The 10,769-nt window shown below is 43.8% G+C and overlaps 2 non-coding genes across 2 annotated transcripts; both read right to left on the reverse strand.

The window, feature by feature from the left end:
• Positions 1-6,318: 6,318 nt before the first annotated feature.
• trnai-aau (transfer RNA isoleucine (anticodon AAU)) lies at positions 6,319-6,392 on the reverse strand. Its single transcript has one exon. It is a non-coding gene; the product is annotated as a tRNA-Ile (tRNA).
• A 558-nt stretch (positions 6,393-6,950) lies between these two features.
• Positions 6,951-7,021, reverse strand: trnag-gcc (transfer RNA glycine (anticodon GCC)). Its single transcript has one exon. It is a non-coding gene; the product is annotated as a tRNA-Gly (tRNA).
• Positions 7,022-10,769: the final 3,748 nt, after the last annotated feature.

Raw genomic sequence — 10,769 nt, forward strand, 5'->3', positions numbered from 1 at the left:
GGTCGGAAGATGACTCTTCCCCTACACTGTCTTTATGGGGTGGAGGACCTGAGCACGACGGGGGCTGCTACGGCCCATCAGTATGTGTCAGCAAGCACATCTGCAGGCAACCTTTGCTTTTGCCCAGAACAATCTGGGAAGGAGTGCAGAGGGTAGGAAAGCATACTATGACCGAAAGGCAGTTAACCAGGAACTCCAAGTAGGAGACAAGGTCCTGTACTTCCAATTTGCCAAACCCACAGGGGTGGCCCGGAAATTCTTACCCAGTTGGACAGGACCCCACGAGATTGTCGATAAGGTATCACCGGTAGCTTATCGAATTCGGATTGAAAAAGGAAGGCAATCTCTGGTCTATAAGTGGGTGCATCGCAACCACCTCCGGTTGTATCGCCCACCTCAAATGGCGCCGGAGGACACAGAATAGGGTTAAAAGTCTAAACCCGATCAAGAGGGGGGTGCCCCTTTGTAGCTGCAGGTAGTTAGGTACTGTAGTGTAGGTCCTCCTAGGAAAATATATTCAAAATTATAGTGGAACTGTACCATGTGCCTCATCTGTGTTCCAGAATGGGAATCCTAAAACTGCCACGGCTGGTCCTGACAGTGCTGTGGATCGCTTCGACACAGCCCCTTGAAGTTGTGGAACCCGGTCCTCCTACCGGCATAGTCCTGCAGGACGCTCCCGGATTGTTGTTAACAAATTGCAGAACATATACTCAGCGAGTGTATGTGCGGCTGGACCCAAGTGATGTGTTTCGGAAGCACATCAACATGAACAGTAGGGTGTCCCATCATGGCAGGCAGTGGGCTAAGGATGCTGTATGGCATGCCCAGCTAGACACTATACACATGCTCCGCCAGCTGAGGAAGGCAACAGTCAGCCAGGAGGAGATGACAGGCCTCAGCCGCCCCAAAAGGTTCTTGGGGGGTCTGATTCCTGCGGCCTCCGCCGTGGGCTCGCTATTTTCAGCTGGTCTGTTTGCTGCTTACACTGTCACCCTGACCACCCTGAGAAGGCAGGTGTCTGGGTTACTTAAGGAAATGCCAGAAATTCAGGACAGGCTGTATCAACAGCAGCAGCGGCTGGAAAGCCTAGGGAAAACCTTACAGGGCACAATATTAGCAGTAAACCTTCATGCAGCAGTGTTAAATAACACCCTCCACACCGTGGGCAGGATTGTCGACGTGTTACAGTGGGATTATGCTTACGTGCAACAGGTCAGGATGCTGATGCAGGATTTGCTTAGGGAGCTTAGTGCCAAGATAACTAGCTTAGCCATGGGACAGATTCCAACTTACTTGGTTCCACTGTCCTTAGTAGAAGAAGTACTTAGGACAACCACTTCTGAGATGGTGCAGCCATTACAGGTACATTTTGCATACAGTCTAGGCAGTGCCATTCCTATACATGTCAACCCTGAAGCCAAGGAAATAGGTTTCCTGTTGAACCTTCCCATCGTGAGTGGCAAGGATATCTATAGACTCAAGTCTATATCGAACGTTGGCTTCTGGAGGGGGGACATGCATGTGAAGTTGACCACCCCACCGCTCGTAGCTTACCAGGAGGATGATCCAAATTTGTATCTTGTTCCAAACCTGGAACTGTGTATATCAACCAAGGATATCCACTGGGTATGCCCAAGTAAGCCATTCCTTAGGGACACAACTCAGAGGTTGTGTGGTATCAGAAAGGGGGCTGCCACTGAAAAGTGTAAAGCCACAGTGACGAGCAAAAGTGAGGTTAACGAACCCCAGGTTGAGCAGGTGGGAAAGAAATGGCTGGTCAGCACACCACAGTTAACGGTTACAATAACATATGACAGGCATGATACAGCTACCGAAGTGCAGCTACCCAACCAAACAGTTTTTCTACAAGTTCCTGAAGGAGCGATAGTGCATCTCAACGATTTAGCACTGTATCACCTGGAGTCAGAACTATACGAAACGGAACTCGAGATTGTGGACGCTTTCAGAGGACACGGCATTGACTTGGATGAGAGAATCCAAGAGACAGTAAGTCTTGAGGGTGTACAGGTAGTCGAATTTGTTCTTAACGACACAAACTTAAAAACTACACTGGTAGGTCCCAAGCACAGTCGTTGTGGATCCTCTGGGGCGCTAGGAACAATAAACGTGGTCATCTTGACACTGCTGCTGGGTAGCTGGATCATGGCTGGGGTAATGTGTTGGATGCTGTTCTCTTGTATCAAAGCCTTGCGGGGTAGTTTGAATGAGACAAAGGGAGCAATGGTTTATCACCGAAATCAGGTAACCACTCCCAAACGTCTGCCTGCTGCAGAGCTATCCGATACTGATAGTGAACTGCCGGAAGTTTAAGGTCTAGAGCTAATGATGATGCCCAATGCCTCATTCCTAGGTACCTTATAACTGAGAGCAGGTATACGCAACGTTCTTTCCAACACTATTTCCTGTACAAATTCTCGAGAGGTAATGTGAATATTGGGTGGTAGAATCCACCGTGGTACAACAAACATCACTTAACTCTGTTTTTGTTTTGAAGGCAACAACGCCTCAGGACCTCGTGACCTTCAAAAAGGGGGGATATGTAGCGGCAATGCTTGTTAATAAGACAGAATTAAGCGTTGGTATGCTCCTAAAGGAGGCCCCATCTCACCCTCCATCTCTGTGGTGCAGCCACAGAGAAAGAATTCATGCAAGCTGATTTAAGATGTTTTTCTTTTGATAAGAAGCAAGCTCCCAGACGGGGATGCAATTAGCTAAGCCTGGCTATAATGATCAATGGTCATCCACTGGCGCCTATCTGTCTAGGGAGTGCCGAATGGACATCTGGACTGCATTTCTAAGTGTCAAGAGTAAGTGACTTATATCTCACCTTGACCAACCAATCAGGGACTGGCAGGGCGTGGTAATACCACGTGGGTCTCCAATGCCCGCCAAACTCTCAACCAATCAGCACACATCTGGGTCTTGATCAAAAAGGGAGCGCAAGCTCAGTTCTGGGCTCTCCTTGGCCATTTTCGCGCATCCTCAGAGACAATCACGTGACAACTGCTGTTGTCTGCAAAAGGACTTGGACTTTGTTCTAAGCGCGAGGCCGAGGATCCCGTACGTATTCAGAATTCTACCAACGTGAATGCTCCGCTTGATCAACGGCAGCCTACAGTTGGACCCTCGTCGACAACCTGAATAGCTTATTCAGAAGCAGCGCTGGACCGGGAACGAACCAGCTTCTTCCCAGGCAAAAGAGTGACTTGTGAGGACTCGCGGTCACACTCTGTGCATAGAGACTTTCTACTAGCCAGCCGGACTGCTGGTAGATCCCCTCGGAGCAACGACTGCCCTGCGCGCCGCAGTCAGATTCCTCCGGCCTTCCTACTCCGAGCTGCACCTCGACTGGTTGGCCGGTAGCCAGAGGACGCCGACACAACGCCCATTGGACAACCGCTGCAACAGAGCCTGTCAGCTGGTTTGGTGTTCGTGCCGGGAAATTCCAAATCCAAACACAGTGGATAAGTAAACCCCATGTTCTACATTGCGTCTCGAGAATTTAATTGTACCTCAACACAAGTTGTTATCAATTTAATTCATGAGTAATGTATTTACTTCCGAGTTTAGAGTAACAGTGGGTAATAACACTGATTAGCGATTTGGTAACCGAACGATATATATTGACATATATTCTCTGTTGTGTATCTCTTTGTGTTTGCATCTCTTCGAGATTATATACCTTGTATATTGATAACCCTCACAGTAAGGTCTGCCGCTCGTATCCAGGCAGACTAGTATATGTTTGGTGCACAGTTTATATTAATAAATGTATCTCGTGTATTGAACCCGTGTGTGTGCGTTGTTAGTTGTTCTGACGATTGATTTTCTAAAAGCCCCAACGAACAACCTCGTGATTACTGCTACAATTGATAATTGTCTCAGTAAACCCATCAAACCACTACACTATCAAGACCAGCCATACACAGTAATGTTTATGTACATACAGTAATGTTTATGTTCCTAAATTAATATCGTTTATGACCTTCAGATGCGTTATGCTCCTCTTCTTTTTATGCTCAGCTACTAAAATTTCCCTTTAGTGGTAAAATTCCATATAAATATTCAAAACTAAGCGGATTGAAATGTGCACAGTAAAGACATTAGATGATGAAATCTTTTCACTACCAACCAATGCACCACGAGTGCCCCTGTCGGTCATTTTGGCCAGCCAATCACTTACCGCGGTGCCCTACGGTGCCCTGCGGGTTGGTTACTGTACCACGGGTTTTTACCGCTCATTTTGAATGGCTGCATCTGTAGGTTGTCTCTCGCAGTGTTCAGGAATTGCATTCCGAAACTGAGTCAGATCAAAAGTTGTAAGAAAAGCACCTATGGTGTCGGTTCTAACAGCTTTATTGATTCGATGTTAAAGGCCGGAAATGGGGCACAAGACACGCGACCGCAAAAAGCGTCGCCATCTGCTTCCAGCTGCAAAATGCCGTTTGCGGAAGCTGAAGCATTTGAACTTGAACTTTATTGCCATATGTAACCGGTACTGGTACAATGGAATTCTTACTTACAGAAGGTCTCTCGATTGTAAAACAAGTGTAAAAAACAAGACAAAGTGCAAACAGTGCATCAATACAATGTACAAACAAACAATAGACAATGTGCAAGTAAACATGTAGACATTTCTTTCCAAGGCAGCGGGTACAAGCGATCTCGCGTTTTAAAACCACCAGGAAAAGCAGAAAAGCACTTTTCCTTGCTTGCGCCGGCACACAACGACGTGAGGAGGACACCGTAGTCGGCAGAATTCGAACCTGCGCGGGGAGACCCCAATGCATTTCTAGTCCATCACCTTAACCACTCGGCCACGACTACAGCGAGTGCTGCCGTTGCTGCGTTCTTGCTACAATCTCACATGGATCGCGAGGCGCCGGCGGAAACCTTTTTCAAAGTCGTTCTCCATTAAAAAAAAAACCTTTCCAAAATACAAGCCTTGCAGACAGACACGCCTCAGAGGACTTAAGGGTGGCTTCATGTGGGAATGATAAAGTCTCCCCGTCCGGACAGGAAAATGGCACTTTGTTAGACACAAAGAAACAATCAACAACAGACAAATGTCCACAAGCATTTAAGAAGCCGCACCATGTTCTTGCTACAATCTCACACGGATCGCGAGACGCCGGCGGAAATCTTTTTCAAAGTCGTTCTCCGTTAAAAAAAAAAACCTTTCCAAAATACAAGCCTTGCAGACAGACACACCTCAGAGGACTTAAGGGTTGCTTCATGTGGGAATGATAAAGTCTCCCCGTCCGGACTGGAAAATGGCACTTTGTTAGACACAAAAAAACAATCAACAACAGACAAATGTCTACAAGCATTTTAGAAGCCGCACTTGAAATAGCTCTTACATTCGTGTTAGACGCAGGAATCGCCTTTTTATTGACGCTCTTACAAACGCCATGGAAAGCAAAACAAAGCAAAGCAGAGCAGAACAAAACGAACAAAATAAAACCCTCATGTCCTGCACTTGAATATAATGCCGTTACGTGCCGAAGCGGTATTGGACGTCATCCTAGCACTGCAACCCGGGGCGTACGGTATATGGGAACGAGCACACGTCACGAATCGTCTCTAATCACTCCCTGCACTGTAAGGCGCCTTGAAGCGTGCACCCTCAACATTCATCTTTGCGCATCTGTGAAAGGTAAACTCTTGAGCAAACTCTGAACCAGACGCTCAAACTCCAGCTAGCATTAGGGGTAGCATTCCCACGCTACTTGAACACTTTGTTTACGCTCAGTGCTGGATTTTGGGAACTTAAGGACGAGTGGGACTTTTCTCCTATCTGTCAATTCGTTTTGTTTTAGAGACTCTTGGCTGTCTGTGTTGAATAGTGCAGCATGAAGAAAACGTTTTCGAAAACTGTGCCGGCTCAAAAGTTGTAAGAAATCCTCTCCAGCTCTTTTAAGTCTCTTCAGTTTTGTCATTTAAAGTGAAACTAGATGTATAACTGGAGACTCACTTATGCAAATATTGCAAATTTACATAAGTGAGGCTCCAGTTCGACATCTAGTTTCACTTTATATGACAGAAGTACGTCAGACTGTGCCGGACTGGGGGATCACTTCCGGTTATTTTTACCATCTTAAACATTTGAAATCCTCCCCTAGGCAATTGTGACACTTCATCTTGGCTCCACCTAGGACACTCTTCAATCTTCCATCACTTCTCTCTTCTCCCACAACACTCTCGTCTGTCGGCAGTATGTGGCGTCTTTGAATTACCACCAATCTCACCACAGCAAGAAAGCAACGGGTTTTGGCAAGAGAGGAGAAGACTACCTGGCCCGAACGGGGATCGAACCCGCGTCCTTGGTGTTATTAGCACCACGCTCTAACCAACTGAGCTAACAGGCCTCGTGCCCGCTTTTCTCTCTGTGCTGCAAAAAATGGAATTCAGGGAAGTTTCTTTTGTCCTTCTTTGAATAGAAAGCCCTGCGATTCAGTGTACGGGCTTTCTCGTGCTGTTTAATGGTTCTTGTAACCCAAATCCTACACTGGCCTGAAGTGCCCCCCCATTTCACAGCATTTTTCAGCTGATTTCAAATGTACCTAAAGGAGAAGCATTATTGAAGACCATCAATTACCAAGAGCTTTTGTCAAAGGTTTTGGTGGTCACTTTTAATGACCACAGAGAGCTATGACCTCGGTTTTACATCTCATCCAAAAGACGGCGCCTTTTTACCACACAGCGTCTCCGTCACTATACTGGGGCATTGGGACCCGCACAGACCTCAGGGTGAGCACCCCACCGCTGGCTCCATTAACACCGCTTCCAGCTGTAAGCTTTGCTTTTCCCTGTAGGTCACCCTCATCCGGGTACTGACCTGGCTCACACCTTCTAAGCTTTAGTGGGTTTTCAGTTGCGAGTTGAAAGGGGATGCAAGTGATGGAGCCGCTCGCTGCAAAAGCCACTGCATTGGCCGGGAATTGAACCCGGGCCTCCCGCGTGGCAGGCGAGAATTCTACCACTGAACCACCAATGCACACTGCAAGGGTCTCCAAAAAAGACGCTTTTTTACCACTCTGTGCTGGATGTTGGGTCCCAAGGGAACTTCTGGACGAGTGAGAATTTTCTGCTATCAAAATTTGGTTTCGGAGACTTTTGGCAGCCTACAGATGCAGCCATTCAAAATGCGCGGGCGATACCGCATTATTTTGCGGTACGCTGTACGCAGTCTACCGCAAGCTACCGGTAAATACCGCGAGTTACTGTAAATTCTCCTATAATACGACAAGCAAAATAATAGTATCCGGAATTTCCGCAAGGTGGAGCTAATAAAGCTCAACCTCTCATGTTTGAGCTGTGGCCATCAAAGTCTTTAACGAAGATATTACTAATAGTATTAATAATGAATGACCTTGGACAAGCTGTAAGTGTAAACTCAAAGTATTGCCCTGGTCAACATTCTTTTTTTCATTGACCGTCTTTGTAAAAGTAACACCACAGCATTTCGCAATCACACATTTGTTTCCAATCATGCAAAGTACAGTAATTTTTGAGAATCGATTCACCATGCCTTTCACATGCTCATAAAAGAGATTGATTTAGGAACATAAACATATTACCGTATGAAAACTGTACTGTATACAGTATGTATATGTATATTTAATGTCTTAACTGTGCCCGTTTAAGTATTGAATATTCATATCTGATTTTACCACTGAAGGGAAATCTTAGTAGCTGAGCATAAAAAGAATAGGAGCATACTGCAACGCGTGTGAAGGCCATAAACGATATTAATTTTGGAACATAAACATAGAGTATATGGCTGGTCTCGGTACTTTAAAGAAAACATACACGAAACATGGTTTCATTATGACCAGAATCGGTCTTGAGATATTTTTAACTTGATTTACAGTATTTGAGAGGTATGTCTTAACACCGATACTACAGTGCTTAAGTACTGCTCACGTATATGTTTCTAGGTTTATATTATGCATTTCATACGGTCAAATTACTTTTGAGCAACTAATAAGAAGCGCGAAACGGTATGCGTTTTAGTTTCGTTTTGTGCTGGGACCCGTGGATTGATTAGAGATATCAAGTACATACAAGTCATTTTTTAAATGTTGTAGTTCGTCTTGAAAAAATGTTACGAGTACATCATCTATCAACAATTACACAGGTTCTGTTTCCATATTGCGGATTTTGGTTACGTGATATTATTTTCTAGATTTCACGTTGTGATTATATGATATGGGCAAACAGAGCCGCAAAGAAGTACATTATGGGTTGTTGTTGTTTTTTTTGCAGTTTTATCTAGAACAAGCGATGCTTAAACCTTTGTCTGATTCTTGTGAAACTATCCACACGACAGTTACAGTACCTAGGAGTTGACTTCAGTGATGTCACTGATGGGATGTTTCTAAAAATCCATCCTCTGTAAAACGTCTTCTCTAGTTGTCCTGCATATGTATTCGCTAATGAAGCTGTGTGTTCTGAGCCTGGATCTCTACATTTCTGTATGAACCAGCTTAGAGGGCTAAAGACAGCTTGTGTTTAAATTGAGTGTAAGGCAATTTATGCTTCTAAAGTCATGGTCAGCATTTATTATTGTACTGTGCTGTAAACTTGTTCTGTGCCTAGTCACATTATTTTATAGCGTTTATATAGTGTTATCAAATCCGGTGGCGCTGTGTGTTAGTTTCCTGACTCCCATGTCACATGGTCTGTGATTGAAACCTGTGAAACCGGTTTAATTCGTCACAGCCAGCACTCCGGCAGAGAGGGGGTTGTGCTCGTAAAGTAGGAGCAGGCGAGATTTCCAGCGAAAGACACCTCCCCCCCACCCTCATACGATTCAAATTGTATTACAGCATTGTAATTACACATTGTAATTGTATTACACATTGTACACATGCTTAAAAGAGAAGAGAGAAAACGCAAGCCTTCTTCAGGTGTGAGGGTCTTCTGCTCAGAATGAAACGCTAAAATGTAATGTAGGCTCTGAATGGGTTCAATTATGATTTGGGCTTGATTAAGGTCGCTGCCTTTCATCTAAAACCCTACTTGAATCCTTCGAAACTAAAAATCAGTGTTTGTGAGTTCTAAATAAAAAGGTATCCAGGTAACAGTGATACGGGCGGACAGTCTGGGGAGATCGCCCGTTTTCCATGTAAATAGTTCCCTGGTTCCGCACCCCTTGGTGTTTCTCTCGCTCTCTCTCGGGTCACCTGATCATTAGCTCGAAAGATTTCAGTGCTTTGTGTATATTCTAATGGTAGTGGGGGCAGGGTGTGTGCGAACAGGTTTGGTTGAAATTGCATTGGAGATCTATGTTCTTCACACCTGAAACATTTCCTCTGAAAGCATTTTCTTCGCAGTTTAACCGATCTTGTTACAGCATGTTACAGTTTACTATTATTAACCATATTAATTTTAAGTGCTTAATGCCATTTTTTGACCAGGCACGAATATTCTTAAGTCCATATCTTCGCAAGGGAATCAGTGCGAATTGCAATACTAATTAAATTAAAACTACTAACTACTAACTAATACTAATTAAAACAAACCAGAAACGTGTTGTTCTGTCTAATGACATTACAAGTGGAAAGATTACAGATTTTAATCGTCTTTAATTTTGTTACGTTATACATTTTAGAAACGTTTCATCCATACAAACACCACAAAACTATTTTCGATTGTATTTCTGAATAGTATGTTACACTTAGTTCACTGTTTTAAATACATCTAATTAAGAAAGTTAGGTGTTAGCATAAACTATTAGCAATCAATAATATTAAATTTAGCACTGTAATAAGCTGTTGCACTTTCCCCCGCATCTTGTAAAAATATATTTTCATTGTTCAAATATACATTAAGTCTGACTATCATATAATAAGTTAAATACAAAACTAAAGAAAAAATAGGGTTAAATATAATTCAAAATATTTTGCTAACAATGTTAACTGTTTATGAATAATAAAATGTATTAACTAAGGAGTAGGATGGCACAGTTGTTAGTATGTTTTTTGTTTTGTTTCTTTTTCATAAATACAACAGTAGTACCTGATGTCTCAGTGGCTTTCAAAATTAAATTATGCATGCAAACCTGTGAACCAGAAAGATAACTAAGACACCCATCCATTTATAATGGTGGCGAAGTGGTTAGCATTGCTATCTTGCAGCACTGGGGTCTTAGGTTCAATTTCTGCCATCCTGTGTGTGTGGGGTTTACATGTTCTCTCTGGGTTACATGGTTTTTCTCCATATGTGTGATATGACTCCCTCTCGCACTCCGAAACATACTGGTAAGTTAATTGGTTTATGGGAAAACTGGCCCTGGTGTGTGTGTGTTTGTGTCTGTCTGTCCTGTGATGGACTGGCGCTATGTCCAGGGTGTATTCTGCCTTGTTTCCGTTGCTTACTGGGATAGGCTCCAAATCCTCTGTACTGGATAAAGAGATTAGAAATGGATGGAAGTAAAGGCACTGTGTGGATGGAACTATACACAGTGTTAGAAACCCACGATGAAATGGCAGCATCTCACTGAGAATAAAATATTTTATAGTGCTGGCTTAAGGAAACAGCCTTTCCACCTCTCTTGCACATCAGTATCCATACCTAGTTATTTAAACAAATTGCCTCTAATTATAAACATCTTAATATGCTGGCTCTGTGGATCCGCATCAGCTATGTTTGCCCATTCCTTCAATTCATGTGCATCCAACACACAGTTCAATGCCAGCAACTACACATAATCTAAAATACAATCCTTATTTCAGTATCTA

Source organism: Atractosteus spatula (assembly GCF_055471065.1).
Source record: "Atractosteus spatula isolate fAtrSpa1 chromosome 16 unlocalized genomic scaffold, fAtrSpa1.hap1 SUPER_16_unloc_1, whole genome shotgun sequence".
Lineage (NCBI taxonomy): Eukaryota > Metazoa > Chordata > Actinopteri > Semionotiformes > Lepisosteidae > Atractosteus > Atractosteus spatula.